Genomic DNA, 25,661 nt, shown 5'->3' with positions numbered 1-25,661 from the left:
TGGGAGATGTGGACGTGGCATCCTAATACGCCTTCCCATCCAAGTACTTACTTAGATAGGATATTAGTTAGAAGAGGTGATGTAGGTTTCCTATCTTGCTCCATATTCCACCTTTTAGGACACTGGGATGATAAACTAGTTATGGCCCATCTGAACGAGATCTAGGCCTAAACTGGCCGGATACTGGAAGTTAGCCAGTACCTTGTTGGAGCTGGAGGACTACCGGTTGAAAGTCACAGAGATAATCCAATGGGCATTAGTGGGGGCGGTTACCGGGAGTAAGTTGTGGGTTAGTCTCAAGGCTGGGATTAGACGCTTCTCGGTCCAGTACAGCCAATGCCTCATGCTAGATAAGGCTAAGGCCAAGAAGCGGATAAAGAATAGGCTGACCCGGGCAGTAGAGGGGGGTACCTCCTAGAGATAGCACTAGCTAAACAAGACCTCAACCGCTTGGCTAGCGAGCGGTACGAGGGCCAGGTAGTTAGGGCTAGGCTAATGAAAGTCTCGAACGAGGCTGTTAATGTAGATGCTGTTGAGTGTAAGTCTGCTCTAAGGCACGGCTCAGACGGGTACATTCGAAAAGTAAACGACCTGGAAGGGGACGCCCTCGTGTCGACGCGGGAGATTTGCGAGGGGTTTCGGAAGCATCTATCGGAGTGCTTTACCCAACTACCCAGACTCAGGGTCGAAGAGTTTAGCAGCTATTTGGCCGACTCGCCCTGCATCATGGTGGATCGAGCAGCTAGCTGTGGTGGTCTTGTCACAGAACATGAGATCATTACTGCATTGAAGCAGGTCGGCTGCAACAAGTCCTCGGGGCTTGATGGTCTGTCCTATGAATTCTACTTGAGGCTGTTCCCCATGTTGGTCCCCATTCTGAAGGATATGTTCAACCATTGGTTTGTTCAGGGCTCCATCCCTGGGCAGGTGACCAAGAGTGTGATCACATTGCTAAGGAAAGGTCAACGGCATGGTGGGGAGGAAGATTTAGATGATTTCAGGCCCTTGACTCTGCTAAACACAGAGTTAAAGATTTTGGCCAAGGTTCTGTCGAATTGATTGCAGGTTGTCATCACTGACTTGATCGAACCAGACCAGAGCTATGCTGTGAATGGGAGATCGATTCAGGAAAATCTTCATCTGATACGCACGATCATAGAGGGGACAGAAGACGACGCCGAGGCTGCGCCGATCAGTTTGGATCAGTCTAAGACTTTTGATAGGGTGGACCATCGGTTCCTGGGATCTGTGCTGGAGGCCACTGGTTTTAATCCGGACTTCCGCATGTGGATCTTTGTACTGTATGACAGACCGACGGTAGCAGTGCAGATCAATGGTAAGCTGTCGGAGTCATTCACTGTCTCCCGCTCGGTGCGACAGGGTTGTCCGCTGTCGCCTCTTTTGTATGTCCTGGCGTTGGAACCCCTCCTTCGCAAGGTAAGGGACGAGGCGACTACACCAGTCCTGTGTGGGATAGCTCTCTCTGGAGGCATACGCGCCAGGGTTACCGTGTTCCCGATGATGTCACCATGTTCGTGTCTTGCCCCACGGACATTCAAGCGGTCACCAAGGTGCTCACTCGATACAAAGAAGTTATGGGGGTCGTCTTCAACTGCAGCAAGTCGGTGGGTCTGCGGTTGGGTGCCTGGACCGGAGTAAATTCGCTTCCAGGCATCTTCAGTTGGACGGACGGCCCAGTCCGGATCATCAGTCGGTCGAAGCTTGGTGGAAACCGAGGGGGGAACAAACATTCTACGCCGAATGCCGGTCTGCACTTAGAGCGTTGTTGGGGACCAGTGTCCTCGAACAGTCTAGGAACAGGCTTTATTGGGAGCTAGTGGGGCATAGCACAAATGAACCGCTAGTGAAACGGACGGGGATGTCGTTAGAGGAGGTCTGCTCCCAGTAGAGTTGGGCGCCAGGATGGGACTTTCTTACAAACTCGGAATTTTCTCTTCCCTGGCAACTTATCCGGAACGCACAGACCCTCCTTGAAGAACTCAACCTGTACAATGAAGAAACCCGGGTCTACTGCCTGCGCTGCGATGAGAACATGAGGGAAACAGCCGGTCATGCCTTTTCCCACTGCAGCAGGCTCAAGACCCTCCTAGGCTACGTCAACGAGGTAACGGCTCGCATTGATGCCAAGCACTGGCTTGAACTCGACGAGTACTATTTTGTGGAGAACATTGATCCGCCACTGCCTAGGGAGAAAAGAATGTTTTTTCTAGCAATACTAGCAGTAGCGAAAATGGTCATATGGATCACACGCCTCAAGCGAGTCCGTGAAGAGATATCTGTTCCGGATCGGGATCTGATCGTCTACTTTAAACATCTGCTTAAAGTAAAGATCAGATGCGATTGGAAGAGGTTGCCTCGAGTGGCCTTTGACAAGAGGTGGATGCATGATGCTAGCTTGTGCATCCGACGAGGCGCCAAGTTTAATTTAGATTAGCTCAGGGAGGGACCTTATAAACAATGCTCTAGGCAATTTTATTTTTTTGCATATATTTTCTAGATACCCTACTCCCCAAAACGAACTGTTTTTCTTCCAAATTCAAATTAAAGAACTTTTTTTTTTCCAATGAATTGAACTTTTTTCACACACACATTTTAATAATAAAAAAAAAATTGCACATACACACACACACACACACAGAGAAATTGTATATATATCCTTTCTCGCAAACACACCGGGGTTTTTATTAGTTAGTTTAGAGTCCACAGAGTGAATGAGCTATTGTGGTAAATGTTGCGAGTCAAGAGTAAAGTCGCCAAAGACTCCATTTTTACTTTAGTTACAAAGACCCTGCAACATTCCCCTCCCCAGATCTTATTGGGCCTTGTGCCTAAATTTGTTTTGTCTTTTGGAGATTTTACTTTTTAAATTTTTAAATTTTATATTGAAATTTTTTTAATTGTAATTTTTTCTTTAAACGGAATAAATTAAATATGACGATCAAAGTGTAGTATCTGTTCCGGCAGATACTGCAAGCAAAGACCATATGTGGGGGCGACCCTACATATAAGACCTTGGTGAATGTAGGGGCAACACTTCATACCAATTGTCACTATTCAGCTCCCTTACTCCCTGGGGAGCTGGTCCCCATTTCCCCTTCACTCCTCACATTAAAAATCGGCTTTGTGCCTAATTTGCTCGATGAGGGAGCAAATAAATACCAACCCCACATATAAGACCTTGGTCAATGTAGGGGCAACCCTTCATACCAATTGTCACTATCCAGCTCCCCTACTCCCCGGGGAGTTGGTCCCCATTTCTCCTTCACTCCTCATATTAAAAATCGGCCTTGTGCCTAATTTGCTCGGTGGGGGAGCAAATAAATACCCTTTTCTTGGTCTTTTGGCCAAGATCAAAGTGTAGTATCTGTTCTTACTACATGCTGTACTTATGTTTGTAACTTTGTGATATAAAGTGGGGGATCACTTTTCTGTATTAATTTAATGTAAAATGATCACCCACCTTACAACCAGTCAGTTTCACAGCCATTCAAGTCATTCTCCAGATCATTCAAGTTGTTTTTGAATAATTCCAGTTATATTTTAACCATTCAAGTCATTCTTAAGGTCATTCAATTCATCCTTAAGTTCATTAAAATCATTCTAAGTCATTTACTTTTATTTATTTAAGTTATTTCAGTCCATTTTTCGGTCATTTTAGTTTATCTTTAAGAATTTCATGCCAATCCTACATTCACAAATTCATTTATTATATGAGAGCACGCGACTAATGGCTATCGGCCTTGTTTTTTTTTTTTTTTAATTTTCTTCTTTTGATGATTGTAACGCTTGGTATGAGGCAGTCAAACCAGCTGCCAACATTCCCCTGCTTTTTATTGAACCAAACCGAGATCTCTTTTTAGTATCCTCATTGTTCCCTTAAGTGTAATCGTCTAGATCTCTTTTGCACTTGGTTCACCAGGAATATTAGTTAGGTAGGACTTCAGGTTCTTCTTCATAAGCCCTGTGGTACCTATAATAACTGGTATGATTGATATCTCCCTAAGATTCCAGTTTCTTTTCATATCATACATGAGACCTTGATATTTTGTCTGTTTCTCCCTTTCAGCTCTGTTATGACCTCCATCATTAGGGGCACTCACTTCAACCACGGTTGCAACTCTCTCTCTCTCTCTCTCTCTCTCTCTCTCTCTCTCTCTCTCTCTCTCTCTCTCTGAGTTATTCCATATAACTATGTCAGGTTTCACAGCAGCATTTTCAAGGTAGGTGGCTCTAGGAATTACATGGCCGTAATGTATGTTATTTAAGTCATTTCTAACTGTTCTTTCAGGTTGATGTTCCCAAGATTTGCTGCTACATTGGATGTTTAATTTCTACCTAAAATGCATTGCACAATGTTACCGGAGTTGTTCTTACTGGTTGAAGGATGGGTAAAATCTTTTAAAAAGTTGACAAAGAAGATCCGATGAATTACAGGTCAGTGAACCTGAACATCTATCGTCTCCAAATCATGGAAGTCCTATTAACAAGCAATCATGGTTCATCCTATGTCCGCCGCTATCATCAATCACTCTTAATCTTCTTTAACTCTAAAACATCCATATCTTACCAATTCATTTCTGATGGGAGTTTGACCCGATCATTTTTTGTCATCGCGCTACGCTGCGACAACACAAGACAATTATTGTTGTAAATCAAAGCTCTGTCTGTGTGCGTGTGTGCGTGTGTGCGCACGCGCGTGTATGATATTGTCACGTAGCCTAGAAAGAGGAATCCCAAACTTTGTCCGTTATTAACTCTCTGGTCGCATCAGTCTCCAGCGATTTTCTAATCAGCTTGATTTACTCTCGCCAGGCTCCGACTGTAATCATTTGAATCTCTCTCGGGAGGCCTCTAACTTGACACTGTCCTAAACTGGAACTGTTGTGAAACGTCGCAAACCAAGGACTGTCCGGTAACCGTTTATAAATGTCATGAAACTCCTAAAATTAACTCTAAACATCGGAACAACTATCGTTCAGTCATTTTGTTCCAGTTACTGGCACACCTTGATTAGCAATCCTATTCAGCTTTCTTTTGTATTCCTTTGTGAACAACTTCCTCTCCATTATTCTGGTGATAAACTTATTTCCTCTTTCTTTGTTATATTTTCTTTTTTATTTCAATTTCTTAACACATTGGGCCAACGTCGATCGCATCACAGAAGAATGAGTCACGATCATAATGGATGATGCTGACATTGTCTTTCCGGATTTTTCAAAAGCCCTTGATTCTGCCAATTCCCGTTTACAAACTCAGAACTTATGTTCTCCATAGGTAATAAAGTAGAATAGATACTTCTGGGGTGATTTTACATACAGCGCCTAGTTAAATGTCGGTCTGTCAACTCATACGGATCTTCAAAAATTTTCCCCACTCTTTATCTGTGTCTAAATCAAAACGTAGATTCCATGAACAAAGCTTCTTTCTTAGAACTGCACGCCTGTGGAACTCTGTTCTGTCTGCCTGCTTCCCACTTGACTACAACCTGGATGTCTTCAAGTCCAACGTAAACAAATTCCTTAAGTAGACACTTTTATTAAATCCCCACACTAACGTACTGTACATGCAATAACCCTTATCCCTGAGTGGCTTCCGGGCCTTGATAAGCGGTGATCACCTTGTAAAAAAAAAAAAAAAGGATATGTTATAGAATAAGAAAAATGCAATAGATTTTGACCAACGTTGGAATAAGGATTCAAGACATAAGGCTTAGATGTGTTGTATCTTTTAATTTTATCTTTCTAAGGAGACATAAAATTAGTGTAAGACTGTTCTGCTCGAGTAATTAATTTTAATCGTTCTGGGTGAGTATTTTTCGAGTTAAATTATATAGAAAAAAATATTTTTTATGGGAATCACTCCCAGATAAAGCATGTGGTTACTCGATGTAAGGAGCTAAAAACTACTACTTCAACAATAAGTGTTCCTATTTACAATGCCTCCCCACGGGACAGAGTTAGACACCAGGGTCGTTTTTTTAAAGTGAAGTGTTAGATGGAATTAATTTTGACGCAGAAAAAACCCCAGTAATTGTTTCCTCTTTGTCAGAAACATTTCTCCTGGAATGTGAGGATTAAAGGACATTGAAAGAGAAACGAGAATTACGTGGCTTTCAAAAGTAAACCTAAGATCCAAGTGTTAGGGAGACGAAGGTGGATTGACTCACATTTAGTATAATAATAGATGATGTTGGTGTATTAGTGTAAACAAACTATTTCCATCGAAATATGTAGCCGACGCTAAGAGTAATGTTTTATATCAATGCTCTCTATAGTCGGCTTGTGTTGTTTTTTTGTTTTTGTTTTTTGTTTTTGTTTTTGTTTTTTGTTTTTGTTTTTGTTGTTTCTTAGTTTTTGTTTTTGTTGTTTTTTGTTGTTTTTTGTTTTGTTTTTGGGTTTTGTTTTTGTTTTTGTTTTTTGTTTTTGTTTTTTGTTTTTGTTTTTGTTTTTTGTTTTTGTTTTTTGTTTTTGTTTTTTTGTATTTCGTGTTGATTTTGTTTGTTTTGTTTTTTTTGTTTTTTGTTTTTGTTTTTTGATTTTTGTTTTTGTTTTTTTGTTTTTGTTGTTTTTTGTTTTTTTTTGTTTTCGTATTTTGTTTTTGTTTTTTTGATTTTTGTTTTTTTGTTGTTTTTTTTTTTGCGTGTGAGAGCGAAACTTGAATTGTTACCATATGGTCTGGTCGATGGAGTCCAAAATGGGTCAAATCCCGGAAGTATTTTCTGATAAGGCTAATTCGGTATTGATCGAAAACTTATCTTTTGTTCATTAACACATAGAAATCGAGGAAAGTTATTTCATAAAAAGTAGTCGTTATGCACATTTACTTTAATTTGCCTCCTCTACACGAAGTAAGGCACATGTTCAGATCTGTGCTATTTTTAATCATGTTCGCTCGTGACAAGGAAAATTGTCACTAGTACATAATGGGCTAATGTGAATTAAGGACCATGCCTGTAGCGACAATCTAAGTAGGGAGCTGAGCAGCAAATTGTCTACTTTACTCTTCAACTTCTGCATGTTAGAAGCAGGAAACGGGGAGGGAATTCCAAACTTTAGCGGTTTAAGGGAACATACTTAGAGAGTAGAAGGTTACAGTGGATGTGTGGGATTTTATGTTTTGGTTTTGGTTCCGATTATAGTTAATAGAACTGAAGTCATATATATATATATATATATATATATATATATATATATATATATATATATATATATATATAATTATTTTTTTACTATAATAATTATTAAATACCTACAGACACTAGTGTTTCATCCTTTCGAGAATCTTTAGTGCAGGGTGTCACGATTAATACCAGTCGAACGATTCGAACCCCGCATCACGAGGCATCTCTGGCTCGATTTAGCGAAGACCTAATCCATTCGGCTACCAATAACCGCGTGAAATAATGTCGAATTTAAACATTTTAATTTTAAATGTTCATTTACGTCAGTCAGAGAGTGATCTAATCGTTATACGATGATCTGTGCGTAATATATATATATATATATATATATATATATATATATATACATATATATTCTTCATAACTTTTGGTATCGGTTTCGACTCAAGCTAATGCACCCAATAATGATATGTATTTCATTTTTGAATTCACAACTATATATTGCATGAAAATTGATAGAAAATTAAGTGTATAATGATATATACAAAATCTGCATGAATTAAAATATATTTAAGCGTATTTTCTGACCGGGCTACACCGGTCGCTCCTGCTATTTTTTTATTATCATTTGTTCAAGCTGATCATGAGTTGTATTTGTCTAAGTGAACTTCTATTAATTCCATCTTAAAAAAGTAGTTCATTTCAAGTATTTTCTAAATCTCGCTACGAAATAGATATCACCAACCACTGTGACATCAGCAGAAAAATGAGACTCAATGGAAAGGTGTCTCATTTACGAAGGCCGTGGTTTCTTATAAGAAATCTTCTAAAATGATTTTGAAATTGTGTGCGCACCATAAGTAGATTCTAATTAGTCGCATAGCTACAAAGAAAAGTTGGCTGTTCTGCACATTTTGGGGAATATTTGTCTTAAAGAAAATAGTTAAGCGTTTGCTTATATTGATGATATCTTAAATTATTACATTTCAGATGAAATATCACGTATTTACGTGTTATGGTTAAATTAGTATAACTAATTAGTAATAATAACTAATTAATTAGTAATAATGACTATAATTAGTAATATAATTAGTATAGTTATAATTAATATAATTAGTATAACTATAATTTATATAATTTATATATAATATATATATAAATGTATATATAAAAATATATTATATATATATGCATAAATATATATAATATATAATTAATATAATTAGTATAATTATAATTAGAATAATTATAATTAATTAGTATAATTATAATTAATATAATTAGTAATAATAACTATGATTAGTAAATAATAACAAATAATAATAACAAATAATAATAACAAATAACTTATTAATTAGTCATAAAATAATTAGAAATATTAATTAGTAATAATAGCCAATTTATATAACTAATTAGTAATTACTAATTCGTACATCTATCATTACGCACTTACGTGTTAGGGTGAAATTAATGTAAATTCCAAAAATTATGAAAATTGATCCAGTAGGAAAATAATTACTAGTAAAAATAGAATTCATCGAATTTTCAAGTTTTTTTGTTTGTTTTATGTTTTATGTTTTATTGTTTGTTTTATGTTTAATGCTTTATTGTTTCATGTTTTATGTTTTATTGTTTGTTTTATGTTTTTATTGTTTTATGTTTTATGTTTTATTGTTTGTTTTATGTTTTATGTTTTATTGTTTGTTTTATGTTTTATTGTTTGTTTTATGTTTTATTGTTTGTTTTATGTTTTATGTTTTATTGTTTGTTTTATGTTTTATGTTGTATTGTTTGTTTTATGTTTCATGTTTTATTGTTTGTTTTATGTTTAATGCTTTATTGTTTAATGTTTTATGTTTTATTGTTTGTTTTATATTTTTTATTGTTTTATGTTTTATTGTTTGTTTTATGTTTTATTGTTTGTTTTATGTTTTATTGTTTGTTTTATTTTTATGTTTTATTGTTTCATGTTTTATGTTTAATTGTTTTTTTTATGTTTTATTGTTTGTTTTATGTTTTATTGTTTGTTTTATGTTTTATTGTTTGTTTTATGTTTTATGTTTTATTATTTGTTTTATGTTTATTATTTGTTTTATGTTTATTGTTTGTTTTATGTTTTATTGTTTGTTTTATGTTTTATTGTTTGTTTTATGTTTTATGTTTTATTGTTTGTTTTATGTTTATTGTTTGTTTTATGTTTTATTGTTTGTTTTATGTGGAAAATCGGTGCGACGAATTCAGTATGACAAACGGACTTATCTTAATCGACTGATGTACTTAACTTGACTTAAGAGTTCACTATTTTCAAACATAACGTCATTGTGGATGACTTTTTTGAATACATCTAACACAACTTCTACTTGATCAGTTCTCGTAATTTTTTCGAATTCATACCAATTTCAACATAGCACGTAAGTACGTAATAATGTTTTCACCTGATATGCGTAAGCTGAGATGAATGATTTGTTTATTTATCCTCAATTTCATAGTTGTTGTTTCACGACGTTTTGACCAATTATTCTTCTGGGCTTCGTCACGTGGTTAATTACAACAGGATAAAAATGCTGGCTCTAAACTGTATCCTCAATAATTACTGCCTTCCATAGCTGTTTGCGTGCGTTTCACCGCGTTTTTGGCCAACTAACCCTCTGGGCAGCTTTGGATAGAATTGAAACCGCTGTCTCCACACAATACTCACCTGGAATCGTAGAGATTAAACGCCTTGCGCCACGGGCCCGTTCATATATCTTCATATATCTTCGTATATCTATCCACTGCGGATATCCACTGAAGGGGCGCGTAGCAAGTAGATAAATATGCGAAACTTTGTCTCATCCGCTATACTCTCCAGACCTCTCACCTACCGACTACCATTTTTTCAAGCACTTTGACAACTTTCTGCGTGAGAAATGCTTAAAAAAATCTAAAGAATATTAAAAAGGCCTTCAGCGACTTCATCGCCACTAGAGCGCACGCTTTTTATGTTACTGGTATAAATACACTTGGTAAAGGTGTGTTCATTCTGATGGTGCTTATTTCGATCAATAAATTTTTGCTTGAGCCGAGATATGTTCATCTGAATTTAAAAATTATGTTTCTTGTCAGCCACATACATCTGGGAAAAAATACAAAAAAAAAATATATATATATATATAAATAAAACGGGAAGGGAACGCACATCGTTGCTAATAGTTATTTTACAGTTTAAGGGAATGGCAAAGGTCAGTATTACCTAAAAGTATTCTGATCAGGTCCTTGGACATTCCCATATGGACATTTAGAACATTTGTATGCTGTGGTGAATGCTAAGTAATACTAGTACGCTTTAGTTCTATTTTTTTTTTCTCTCTCGTTAAAGTAACCTGATTCTCTCTTCCGACATAAAGCATGCCATTATTGTAAAAGTGTTTCGTTACTGTTAATACATCAAAAACAAAGTTCCTCTCTTTTCACCACAAACGCTCGGATTCTAACTTTGTCCAAATTAATGATAGAAAGGTTTTTTACTTGAGGAAGACTCTTGATTTGAGAAGTTTCTAGCACTGACATTCATCTCACCTTAAACTATATCCGATGGTGACGCCTCAACTTGTAGCCTTTGTGGGGCCACTCTTTAATTACTATTGCTCCCAGGTTCAGTGGTAGTACCTGTTAGGGTCCAAACTATGGGTTAAGACTTGAAAAAAAATAACCTATTAAAAAAAATTTTTCTTCATGATCATTGGATTCGGCATTAAATAACCTGAAGAAGGTTAGTATGCCGTAAAACTAAAACAATCAACCAACCATCATCCCAGATGAAAAATGGAATTTTTGACATCATATCTGCTGGTCTGTTGCGAATGGCGTTGAAAAAAAGATGATTGGATCATTCTATCGCTCCAGGAAGCACTTCAATTCTAACTCAATCCTTTGTTCTGAATAAGAGTGAAATACATCTTAAAATAGTGTATTGTTGCTACGTCTCCTTTCTTTACAGAGTACAGAAGATAGTTTACTAGTCTTTCTCTACTCTGTCTTGTTTTTTAAGGAAAGTGCTGGACTGAGCTACAATCTGTGACCTCCCCCCCCCAATAAAACATTCCCTGGAATAACTGGTCTAGCAACAATCACAATAAACAATTTCCTTTTATCCTCTACGATTGTAAGACTATAAATATACGTCAATTAGAAAAGTTTATTTCCTATAACTATGCGTCCATAGAACACAATATCACGAGACTGTTTTTCAGCTGGCTATAGCGTGGTCGTTTCCAAGTTCGATGTAAACAAATTCTTATTGAGCCGTCCTCTTAAATAATCAAACTCTGCCCAATCACTACTATTATTACCAATTACTATGGTATTGTTTCAACATGCACCTGGAAAACTCATTAACCCATATTCTCGAGTGGCCTTTGGGCCTTCATAGGAGATGACTCGTGAGTACACATGTTTTAAATATGGACGGTTGTAAAAAAAAAAAGGATGAAAATAGTGGCTGAAATATATGCTCTCTTCCAAAGAAGGTGGTAATGCCTCGTGTTCCTATTTGAAATTGTATTGAAATTTTTCTTCAATAGGAAAATTATAGTCGAAGATACTGACGTAGGGTGAACGCTCGTATTAACTATAGTTCTAGCGCTGAGCGCAAGGAAATCGGAATGTTCTCTGACGCCGATCTGGACTCGAATTTTCGAGTTGCAACAATATAAAATATAGATTCGTAATAATATATTATTGATTTAGCGACACCAGGCGCAATATATATTTTCCCCTTTCTTCACCAGTAAAGCGACATTATTTTTTTTTACGCGAACATACATTTAGCTCAGTCAATATAATTATCTGCAATTGTTCCATTCACTTCAAATTCGTTTCGCTTGAAAACAAAAAAAATATTAAACTACCAGCAAGAAAACTCGACGTTGTCCGGGATTTGATATGAAGCACTCTGTCCTTGTTCGCAATGCTGATAACGCCAAAAAATATCTCTTTTTAACTGCTTTCGTTCCGCCTTCTAAAGAAACTGTGTCTAAAACTAAACGAAAATTGTACGAGCAGAGTTTCTTTCCTAGACTTGTCCGTCTGTGGAGCACAATACCGCAGGGCTGCTTCCAAGCTAAATATAACATCGTCGTTTTCAAGGCTGGTATAAATAAGTTACTTTTGAGCCTTTCTCTTATATAATCAACTCCTAACCTAAGTTCCACCACTGTAACAGAGCGCGGGCGTGCAAAAAAAAAATTAAAACTTTATTCTTTTCTTGCGTTATGGAAATCGTTCCAGACAAAGCATAAAACCATTTGATGTCCGAAGTTAAAGCAATTACCACTTCAAAGTCAAAAAGTAGCCACTGAAAAGTGTTTAGATGGACAGATCCCGACCAAGAAAACAACAGTTATTTCCCTTTTGTCAGAAACACCGCTCATAAAATGTGTTAAACTAAAGGACAAACTAAAGGAAACAATAGTTACTTAAGACTCAATTTCTTTTTCCTTAAAGCAATGAGTGTCTTTTACACGAGGTGTTAATTTCATTGAAATTTGAAATACATATTAACACTTTTAAGATGGCTCTCCCTCGTAGTGGTCTTAGAGGGGGGAGGGGCTACATAGAGATTCGGCAAATGGAGGGGCATGTAAAGATTTGGGACGACACTCATTTTTCCCCCTGGATAATTTTATACAAATAATTTACATTTCATCAAAATTGGTTATATTTGAAGTTTGAAAAGGCGTTCTGTATCTGTCACTCCATCGATACCACTTCCATTGTCTTCCTCAACAAATTATGTACGTATCAGACTCTAAGTTTAAATATATAGATTCTTCAACTTTTTTGTCTCTTGGGAACAAACACAGACAGTGACATTTTTATGTTAGCATGAAAGCCCGACGTTGCCCAGGATTGAATTAGGGTCATTACTATTTGACTTGTTTTAATGCCTCAAAACATATCCGGTTTAGCCCCCCCCCTAATATAGTCGAAGAAGATGAAATGTCTTATCCATATGGTTTGAATGTAAATAAAATCGTATATACCTATTTCAAGCTTTTAGGGGGCTCTGGCCTCATAAATGGCTTAGAGGCATGGGCACGTAGATACTCTGTATATATAGGTTAGCGTAGAAATTCGAAGCAACTTCCATTATTTTCCCATTAGAATTATATATATATATATATATGTATATATATATATATATATATATATATATATACATACATACATATATCAGTGTAACCCAGATATAAGAGACTTCCTACCAGGTCTCTGCAACTATCTTATATCCGTGTTTCTTATATCCGGGGTACCCTGTACATTAACACAGGCTCTAATTTATATCATATATATATATATATATATATATATATATATATATATATATATATATGATATAAGTTTCATAAAATATATATATATGATATAAGTTTCATAAAAATAGGAATATATTTTAAAGACAGTTCGCCCCCACAGTTCTTTCTAGTTTAGATGCCACTTTGATATTCTGGACTTGTTCGATTGTATCACTCAGAGAGTTTAGCATATGTTATTTAAATTTCATATAGATGACATATATTTTAAGTTTTAAGGGGGGAGTCATATATATATATATATACATATACACACACACACACACGAGGGTAGTTCTAAAAGTAATGCCTTCTATTTTTTTTATTCCAAAAAGTTTAAGAGCTACGGAAATGGGAGTAGTACGATTCAAACGAGTGAGCTTTTCTACTGCAGAATTTATGTTTCTACATAGTCACCACCATTCTCAAAGCACTTTTGCCAGCAATGAACGATGGCTGTGCATGTGAGCCCGAAGCGCTCTTTGTAATACGAGAGTCGTTCCAAAAGTGAAACCTCTATTTTTTATCACAACATGTTAAAGAGCTACGAAGACGGGAGTAGTACTATTCAATCGAGCAACATGTTATGCTCCAGAATTTATTTATTTTTTTCTAAATAGTCACCACCAGTCCACATGAACTTGTGCCAGGAATTCAGTGACGTTTCTCGGCTTCTGATGCACGTCCATGATAAGGGTTGCTTTCTTTAGAGTTTCATACCGTCAATATCTGCAACATAGATATGAAACTGTCCGGTCATGAATGCATAAGTTCAGTCATCATAACAATGTAATTCGCAATCCCCTCTGATACATTCGGGCGGAATAAAACTAGGAGGCATTATGTTTGGAATATCCCTCACACACACACACACACTCTCTCTCACACACACACACACACACACACACATCGACAATGGTCTGCGCCATAATAAACAATATAGAAAAAATAATAAAAAAAAAAAAGGTGTGTGATATTTTTATATTAAACCCCTATCTTTCTAAATATGCCTGTCTACCTATTTTCCTCTTTTTCCCCATACTGCGTTTTTTAACATCCCTCTCTCCGAGACATCTTTTAACTCTTCCCAGCCCATTCCTCTCTCTCTCTCTCTCTCTCTCTCTCTCTCTCTCTCTCTCTCTCTCTCTTGTTATAATATTAATGTAGGTCATTTACTGAGCTTTCAGTTTTAAAGTTGTTGCTCCCGGCTAACACCGTGTTTCTTCCACAATCATTTTCGTCAATAACATAATGAAATTTATATTTGTTACAATATATTCCCGGGAAACGTCTATAAATCGTTACGTAGTAAATATATGTCATGTTGGGTTATAGCTTGGAAGAAATTTTGAAAAAACTCCTTGTCTAATGGTTATATCGTCATCACTTTTATTTTAAAACTTAATTCACCCCAAACAAGGCACAGTGCCACTTAAACATTAGGGGCTACTATTTGGGGCCAAATCTAGATGAATACTATATAGGAAGTTGAGCAGCGAAATATTTGTTGAAACTTCTGCACGTCAGTACAGTCAGGGAAGCAGACATCCAGAAGGAAATTCCAAAAGTCTTTACAATGTGGGGTGTGAATTTTGCTGATTGTCCGGTTAGTCGATGGTATTTGCGTCCAGGGAGTACACGTGGTTTTAGTTCGTCGAAGCACACACCATTAAAATACTTAAATATGAAAACCACTCGTACAATATAATGATTAAGATGTCTGCCTCTAGTATATATTAGGAAAAACATGTTTTTTTTTTCAAAAAAATTTCGTCTTATACTATATCCTAAACTGATTATTCTTCTTTATGTCGGTCTTAAATATTTCACACACACTCTGCAGGGACAAGCACATGAGTGAAGCTTATGGCAACTTTTAAAAAAAAGATTAAGAAGACTGGCAAATTGTCCGTCGGCATCGTATACGCGACTGGGTTTATCAACCATCTATATTAAAATAAGGAGAAATCGTGACAAAACCTCTCTTCATCATCTGTCTTGTTTAAGTGGACTCCACACACCTGGGTATTAGCTGGGGACAGGCAGAAAATATGTGGTCAATTTTTACAAAGATACTCTTTAAGATACTCTCCATCATTGTAGGGACGGAAGAGCGCAAATATGACCGCGGTGCTGTTAGTGTTACCAGAAAGTACATATAAAGCAACTCAGGGTCTGCTTTGGACATGGAAAGCTTGATGTAGGTACATACTCCATGGCCATGATAATCTAGATGATCAGGTTTAGATGTCCTGTTCGAATAGACTGCATCATGAAATCATCTATAAAAAGAGATGGGCCAGTGCCAGTTATATCTTGGAATAAATTTTCATTCTTTGAAAAAATTCCTTGTCTAATGGTAATATCGTCATCACTTTTTTTTTTTAACTGTTAATTCACGCCATAGAAGACACAATGCCACTTAAACATAAGGGGCTACTATTTGGAGCCACATCTGCTTATGTAAAGGCAAATTGAAAATGTAACTGCTCTATTTCCGTATTGAGCACTCTTGTATTAACCTCGTTATATTTCATTGGTCACTCTACTTTTGAAAAATAGCAACCTCAAATTATATATATATATATATAACAAATATAGGGCAAAAGTCTATATTCCAAGTTTCACAATGTTTACTATCTTACAATTTATTCCTTTAAGTACGCTGAAGGAATAAATTGTAAGATGGTCAACATCATGTAAATTGGAACAGAGACTTTTGTCATTTATTTGTTATGTGCTCTGTAACGTAATTACATTGAGCTTCATAAATTAAAGAGAGATAAAAGAAAATGGGATATAATTTTAAAAAAAAACCATACTTCCACGGATATATATATATATATATATATATATATATATATATATATATATATATATATTATTATTATTATTATTATTATTATTATTATTATTTACAGAAAGTTTAGATGAGGAAAGTCACCATTACCCTTGGTTTAAAACCTGATAATACGGGACCGTTTCAGATACCCATATAACGCTTTCTCCATCTGATACTCATCATATATATATATATATATATATATATATATATATATATATATATGTAGTTTAGTGGAGATGGTAATTAATAAAAACTGAAGAAAGTGCTCAATACTGTTGTAGAGCAAATATGCGTTTTATTTTTTATTACCGTATCTTTCTGTTAAGTTACATTATTGTTTCGGCTACTTAACAGAAAGATATGGTAATAAAAAATAAAACGTATATATATATATATATATATATATATATATATATATATATATATATATATATATATATATATACATAGTAAGTTATAAAATGTATATGGCGATTAAGCTACACTTAATATTCCGCATTTCATCCACTCTAGGATTCTTCAGGCTTATGCGCGAATTCTGTGGTTGTTTGTCGTTTTTATATGCGCATCCTCTATTGAGATTTTAGTTAGCCAATAACCGATGGTCCGATAAATGCATGCTCATTGGCTGATAGGAAGGGCGCGGTGGATACTAGAAAGCTAATTGGCTAACTAAAATCGCAATAGAAGATGCGCATATAAAAACGACAAACGACCACAGAATTCGCGCATAAGCCTGAAGAATCCTAGAGTGGATGAAACGCGGAATATTCAGTGTAGCTTAATCGCTATATACATTTTATAACTTACTAACTAGCTCTACCTACGTATTGAACACTTTTGAAGTAAATACTTTAGTTTACGCATAAATCTATACTTTCGTATATTAATTTTATGTGAGTAAATTAATATATATATATATATATATATATATATATATATATATATATATATATATATATAGAGAGGGGGAATATATATATATACTGATATTAGTGTGTGTGCTTGTCTGTCGCGGCATCACAACTGGTAGTCTTCCTTACAACAATCAATTTTATTTCTTTTTCTGTATAGGTTTTAAAAAAATAATCAAAATCTAAAATGACTTTTCGCTGCTTGTGTTGCTGTACGTGTGTGCGCGTATGTTTGTTGAATGGCGGCAAAACCTCATTCAAACAAATGTGAGTAATCAAAATCGATGACTTTGCGTATCGATCTTTTTTTGTTTTTTTTTCAATTCTTAGGATTTCTTTTTATTCCGATGATTTTAATGAAGGATTCAACATTCTGGAAGAAACCAATCGCTTTACGTTCCGTTTCGAATCGTTTTCAATATTGGATTATATTCTACTGTATACTTTCGGGTGTACGATATAATTTGTCCCAGTTTCAGTAGCAGATTCGTCAGCTCTATCAGTAGAATCCAACTAGTTTAGTTTAGGTTTCGAACTTCACTCCGATTAGCTGCACCGATAAGTTGTAGTGGGACAAAACAAATATCTACGGATAATACATATATATATATATATATATATATATATATATATATATATATATATATATATATATACGAGCAAACAGTTAATAAAACATGTTAAAAAAACACTTTGAAAAAGAGTTAAAAACATATTTAATCTGAAAAGGAAACACTTGATAAGTGGATAGTCCTTAATCCGCGGAGTTTCGAAGAAATACTTTCCTTCTCATCAGAGGGTAGGAATTAGCAAAATGCAGGATCGGATTTTGCATGCAAAAGTATTTGACGAAACAACAAGTAAGTCAAAGATCTTACTTGATAACAAAAAAGTGAAGCAGAGGGAATATGGTGAAGAAAAAGGTGATTACACGTGAATGGATAGTCTGGTGGAAGATAAATAATCCAGTGACGGTAAAATCCAAATATCTAACGTTTTATTTTATATATATATATATATATATATATATATATATATATATTTATATATATATATGGTTGGCGCAAAAATAATGTCATTTTTAAATGTTCAAATATATATATATATATATATATATATATATATATATATATATATATATATATATATATATATATATAGTCCTGATCAAAATCATGTCCACTTACGAAAGTAAGCGTTTATGCACATATTCAAATTTTAAATGGTTGAAACCATTTCCAAAATGGAAAATATGATGGAAAAAAAATGAAATCTGCTTCATTCGAAACCTTAACTAATAATTATTTAAAAAAAAAATTTTTCACCTGGTCAAAATGCTAAGACCACTGATAATTTATCTAACAAAACGCAATTATAAATTACTAAAAAGGGTCTCAGTATTTAGTATAGCCTCCATTATTACGAATTACTGCAAAAATTCTCTTCGGCATGCTTGCGACTAAGTTTTATATCAACTGCGAAGGAATTTTATCCCATGTACTGAAAACTGAATCAGAAATTTCCTTTATCGAATCATACTGGGTTGAACGCTTCTTTTGCCAACCATCCCCCAAAGATTTTCAATGGGATTGATGTCCGGAGAACATACTCGATGATCTAACAATTCTATATTATTTGAAGAAAAGTATTCTCGTGCTTTTCGAGAAGTGTGTATCGCAGCGTTGTCTTGCTGGAAAATCCAATTTCTTCCACACAGACGTGGACCTTCAGTCCTTATAGAAGCATTTTCAAGCATTGAAATGTACTTCAATGATGTTTGCAGGCCTTTCACTACTTGCAACTTTAGGGTCCCAGCTGACGAGAAAGCACCCCAGATCATTAAAGAACCTCCTCCACTATGCCGAGTCTCTTTGGGCAAATTTTTATCATGCCAATAGTGTTGAGATCCATCTGGACCATCTAGATTAAACTTTTTCTCATCGGAGAAAATTACATTTTCCCACTTCTCTTCATCCCAAGTCTGGTATTTGGCGGCATATTTAAGTCGGTTAGTGTTGTGCTGTTCAAGAAGACGTGGTTTCTGCAGTCGCTTTAAATGATTGAAACCCTTCATTTTCAGATGCCTTCTGATGGATTTAGGACTACATTCTGCTGCTGTTTGGCTTTTCAATCGAATTGAGCTCATACTGGAGTTGTTGTTTTTTTTAACTTCTTCTGATACAGCGATCCAGTGATGGGGTTATTTGTTTTTTGGTCGACCTGGACTCTTTTGTGCCCATATCGATCTGGATTTCTTAAAAAAATTTGTGATGACTGTTTCGCTACGATTCACTTTGTTTGCAATGGATCTATGGAAGAGTCCACCCCTATTAAGCTCAAAAATCCTTCCTCTATCAAACTCCGATAATGGTTTCCCTTTTGCCATTTATAATTTAGTAAGATGGGTTTTTTTTATTCACTAACAAGTTGCTTTTAGTAACATAGAAAGCTTTTCGTATTCATTTTTTTCAAAACTAGCCGATTTTATTAAATTGGTCTTATCATTTTGACCAGGTGAAAATGTTTGTTTTTTAAAAAATAATTATTAGATCAGGGTTAAAGTTTCAAATGAAGCAGATTTCATTTTTTTTCCATCATATTCTTCCTTTTGGCAATGGTTTCAACCATTTGTTTGATTAAAAATTCGATAATATGCGTAAGCGCTTACTTTCTTAAGTGGTCTTATGATTTTGACCAGGACTATATATATATATATATATATATATATATATATATATATATATATATATATATATATATATATATATATATATATATAATATGTACTAGACTAGACTACCCATGACCCGTTGGGTCAGTATGTTATATTAGCTATGGAATTAATCTATGAGCGTGACAGTTGTGACGCAAAGAAAATAGTTTTCTGTGGCATAACAGAAACATTTCTACGAAAGTATATTAAAAATGAAAAAAGAATATAGATAGATTTCTATGAGTCGTTCTGTTTATAATTGTTTATTTTTGAAAAAACAAAAAAAAACTTACAGTCATTGAATTATATGTGGTTGGCAATGTGCACTGAACAGATACCATAATACTTAAAGTTAAATTCAAATTTAATTTAAACGCGAAAAAAAACAAACAATTGGGAAGCTGAAAACGTAGACAGTAAAACAATACGTTTTATTATCGCGTCGATTATTTATTTGTAACGCAAATTAAAAAAAACATATTTTCGGTTTTTTTTTATGTTGGTAGTGTAGAAGAAAATGTATATAAAAAAAGAAGGCGGTGGCTAAATCGCCGTTGTAAAATGCTCTTATGGTTGTCAACGGGTTAAAATAGATTTATTTGTAAGAAAAGTGCGTTAAAAACTTAAACGTAATACAGAAATGAACGATGTAAAAAAATGCAGAAAGTATTAACAATTGTTTATTTGTATAATTTAAACGCGAAAACAAAAACAACCGGGACCCTGAAAACGTACACAGTAAAACAATACGTTTTATTGTCGCGTTGATTATTTGTTTATGTAGGCATGCGCAAACGGAAGTCGTAAACTGGATGTTGGGTTACAACACCCGTTACAAGGTCATTTGAGTTTTATAATTATATATATATATATATAGAGAGAGAGAGAGAGAGAAATAGAGAGAGAGAGAGACAGCGAAAGAGAAAGGGAGAGACTTATATATTGCTATTATGAAGGGAAGACTTATTTCATAGATATTCATTAAAATGCAAGAACGTTATAGTGTATTAACGGGAGAAAAAGAGACACCATATATTTACAATAAAGCTATGTAGTTGCGGTGCTGATTACATGGGTCGAACGACATTATTGTTGGATAGTAGAGTTGAACAACACATTTCTAGCGAAATATGGAATGGTACCTACCTACCCACGAACGTTCTTAGTATCACATCCGGGTCGTCAACAGTTGGTCATTTGCTTAAAACCCCATCCTGTTCTACGAACTTCAGCATTGACTCATTTACCGATTTGAATCGTGCTCATTCGGACTTTCATCTGAAGATCTTGGAGACCATTAACGTTCGTTTGAATAAGCATTTTCTTTGTGGAAATGATTGTCTTTTAGGTTTGAACGTGTTTAGTTTCTAGGAGATGCTATTGTTGTTAATAGCTCACTTGTAGCTTTATTTTATACTAGCAGACGTAGACGGCGTAGTCCGGTCATAAAATGCGCATAAATATGACATTTAATTCATGCAAATTTCGCGATTATTATCATTATAGCCAATTTTCTACTGATTGTTATATTGTACCAAATATAGTAAAATAAAAACTGTAAGAAAGTGAGACATTATATTTTTGCTAAAATGTTTTTATAAGTAAAAAAAAAAAATACTCCAGCTGAGATTGGAACGAAAACCTAAAGACAATGATCCAAGTCGAATAACCATTAGATCAGCTTGTCACAATTTTTAAACAGTGTTTCTAAGCCTACTTATTCTTAACATAAAGAAGCTGTCGTGTGAACAATTCGCGCATTCGCAGTCGTGAAACAGTTGACAAACAGATAAAAATCCATTGAGCCCCTTTTTTTTTCAATTTGGACCGCCTTAGCAGCAATTTTTCCCCAGATGAAACCACGTGTCTGAGTACCCTATATACCAAACTTAAAGTTTGTAGACAAAGAATTCGTTGAGTATATAGGTTGAGAGATGTTTCCACACGAAAACACACAAATTCTCACTTTATATATATATATATATATATATATATATATATATATATATATATATATATATATAAATTTAAAGGAGATTAGAATAATAGTCTAAAGAGCTAAGTGTATTTTAATGTAATAGTGAAATTACTAGTTTAATTAAAATACAGGAAATGCTCGTTGTAATTTAGATATATAATAAGTTCGATAGTTAAATGTCCTAGAGCTAATTCAATATTAAGTAATGTGATTTATAATTTAAAAATTTAAAAAAAAAAATTTTTAATTTAAAAATCAAATTTTAATTAAATTAAAAATCAGTTTCATAGAAGGAACAACAACAACTGATTTTTAATTTAATTAAAATTTGATTTTTAAATTTTAAATTTTTTTTTAAATTTTTAAATTATAAATCACATTACTTAATATATATATATATATATATATATATATATATATATATATATATATATATTAAGTAATGTGATTTATAATTTAAAAATTTAAAAAAAAATTTTTTAATTTAAAAATCAAATTTTAATTAAATAAATAAATCAGTTTCATAAGAAGGAACAACAACAACTGATTTTTAATTTAATTAAAATTTGATTTTTAAATTTTTAAATTTTTTTTTTAATTTTTAAATTATAAATCACATTACTTAATATATATATATATATATATATATATATATATATATATATATATATATAGAGAGAGAGAGAGAGAGAGAGAGAGAGAGAGATATATATAGATATACATAGTTTCTCCATCCCCCCCCCGTTAATACAATATAACGTTACTTAATTTTAAACATTCAATTTCCCTTCGTGGTCTTTTTCGCTTTTATTATGAAGAAACGTTCCTAGATCAAGCTCTGACAGAGTGGACGAAACCAGTCAGCTAGCCTCCTATTTTCTCTACTTCTTTCAATCATGAATAGAAATAAAACACGTCTTACATCCATAATTGCAATATATATATATATATATATATATATATATATATATATATATATATATATATATTCATAATTGCAATATGTATATATATATATTGCAATATATATATATATATAAATAGAGAGAAAGATTCATAATTGCAATATGAACATTTTATATGCCACAAAAATTATGATATATATATATGTTTATAATTGCAATATATATATATATATATATATATATATATATATATATATATATATATATATATATATATATATAATGGGTTAAGAAATGCCAACGAGAGAAAGATGTATATTTAAATATGGGGGTGGTCACCAACAATGTGCATTTCTTAACATTATTTTATTATTCCGTGTTTTGGTTTTTCATTGAAAATTATGTCTAGATCATTGTAATAATGTTTTAAATCATTGAAATCGTTTTTAACGCCTGCCAGACGTTCTGTGAAGCGTCCTCTTCAGAAAGTATTTAACATGTTTAGAATATATTCAAGATGTGTTAAAAATGTAAAAGAAAATTTTCGTAGTTCATTTGAAATGTTTCCGAAAGGTGGAAACATGTGTAAATGATTCTACTTTTCATTCGTATCTTCAGCTTTTTATTACTATGTTATTATTAATCTCTCTCTCTCTCTCTCCCTCTCTCTCTCTCTCTATATATATATATATATATATTAAATGTATATATATATATATATATATATATATATATATATATTATATGAAAGATGAGAAATACTTATCGGAGACATTCCGACACAAGACCTACGTAAGAACACTCCCAGACACATCAAGTAATTTCGTGTTGAATTTCATTAATATCAGCCCTGCCGTTTCTGAATATATATGGAACCAACTCACACACACAAAAATCATTTTATATGATACTAGCCTAGGTACCAGGCGTTGCCCGGGTGTTTGGATGTGTGTGTTGAGCAAAAAAAGAAAAGAAAAAAAAATTAATAAGCAGACAGGCTCGAACCCGTGCCACGAAAAAGGAAAAGAACGTAAAAAGATAAAATAAATAATAAAAATGTGACGTCTTTACTGTTGCGTCCTCGCGAAACCGAAAGTGACGCATGTTTAAATTAAGGCTTGTCAATCGAAAAGAGGGGATGACTTTCGAAAATATCAGCGACAAAAGCGACCCCTCCCTGTAGAAAAGTGCCCAGTTGAGGGTGAAGGAATTAATATTTTGAGCCAATTTTTCGATATTTGTCGTCTGAAGGGTCGAGCTTCAAAACGATATCAATCTCGTGAAAATCCGTCTACTCTGTCGAAAGTTTTAGGCATACATACATACATACAGACAGACAGACATACATACATAGGCAATATATTTGTATACATTAAACAGACAGATGCAATTCATGTAACAGACCAGAGATAGAGATATATAAGTATGAGTGTGAGGGAGGGGAAACTCTTACAGAGTGCTCGATAATTACAAAAAAAAAAAAAATTAAAATAAAGCGTGATATCTATTTGGTGACTTTATCTACATTTGAAACTGGCGGTATGAATGTTGTCCTAATCTTTTGTAATACACATACAAATAAATGTATATGTATATAAATATATTGCCTATGTATTTTATATTTATTTGTAGGATAAAAATGCCAATTCACGAAATAAGCTCAGAACCGAACCGAAACTGAATATCTTGCTCATATAAAAATATTAAATAATTAAAATGGTGTAAAGAATGAAAAGGTATATGGAATTGCTCTCCACTTTCAAACTTTCACAAAAACACACGTCTAGCTACAACCACTGTCAACAATTTCCCCACTCTCTATCCGTGACTAAGTCTAAAGGAAAATTCCACGAATTGAGCTTTCTTCCCAGAACTGTCCGCCTGTGGAGCTCTGTTCCGCTGGCCTGCTTCCCAGCTGACTACAATATGATTTTCAAGTCAACGTTATTGTTGAACCGCCTCCAAAATAATCTTTCTATTGATTGATCTCTCTCTCTCTCTCTCTCTCTCTCTCTCTCTCATATATATATATATATATATATATATATATGGCTTTTCCGTAACCACAACCAAGGTAAATGTTTCTTGCATGTTTTTTTCCCGTTAGGGACCCTCCCCCTCTTTTTTCTTTCTATTAAAAAAATGCTACATTGCACAAAAGTGTGTTTATTCATAAAGTCTGAAGAAATGCTGGTTTCTGAAAATGTTCAAACGATATAATGCTTGAAATTGTCGAACTGGACATTGAAACACTTGTAACATAAAATGAAATACACTTTTCGTTGCCATCAGCACCTTGTCTTGAAGTCTTGATTTTGCACACACAGTATATATATATATATATATATATATATATATATATATATATATATATATATATATATATATATATATATATATTACTATTTGCGTGGATAATATGATAAAACAGGGATTATTTGGTTTGTGGAGTCGGAAAAAAAAGTAAAGGATATCAAACCGTGAAAATTAAGATTAATTTAAGATTTTTCCCTTCAAGGTAATCTTTGTTTATTCCCAGCAACGCGAACTAAATAATCGCTTGTTTAATAATATTATCGCAACAGAAATAGTACCGAGGAAAAAGCAATGATCGAAAACAATTTTCTAGCATTGAAGCGTATATAAATATACATGATTATATATATATATATATATATATATATATATATATATGTATATATATATATATATATATATATATATATATATATATATATATATATATATATATATATATAAAGGGGACTCTTTCAGTCTTTGACAGACTATGGATACCATGGAAGGGGTGCCTGCGCATGAAATTTTTGTGGCA

The 25,661-nt window shown here is 33.7% G+C and overlaps 1 protein-coding gene and 1 pseudogene across 1 annotated transcript in view; one reads left to right on the top strand and one right to left on the bottom strand.

Moving 5' to 3' along the window:
- Window positions 1-25,661, bottom strand: part of LOC145249563 (uncharacterized) — a 410,569-nt gene that overhangs the window by 377,499 nt on the left and 7,409 nt on the right. The window lies entirely within an intron of this gene.
- On the top strand, window positions 3,345-3,486 carry LOC145249850 (U2 spliceosomal RNA; annotated as a pseudogene).

Source organism: Euprymna scolopes, chromosome 28 (assembly GCF_053919585.1).
Source record: "Euprymna scolopes isolate OS-2025 chromosome 28, ASM5391958v1, whole genome shotgun sequence".
Classification (NCBI taxonomy): Eukaryota; Metazoa; Mollusca; class Cephalopoda; order Sepiida; family Sepiolidae; genus Euprymna; species Euprymna scolopes.
The sequence above is the reverse complement of the archived record's forward strand: the minus strand, read 5'-3'. Positions and strand labels throughout refer to the sequence as shown.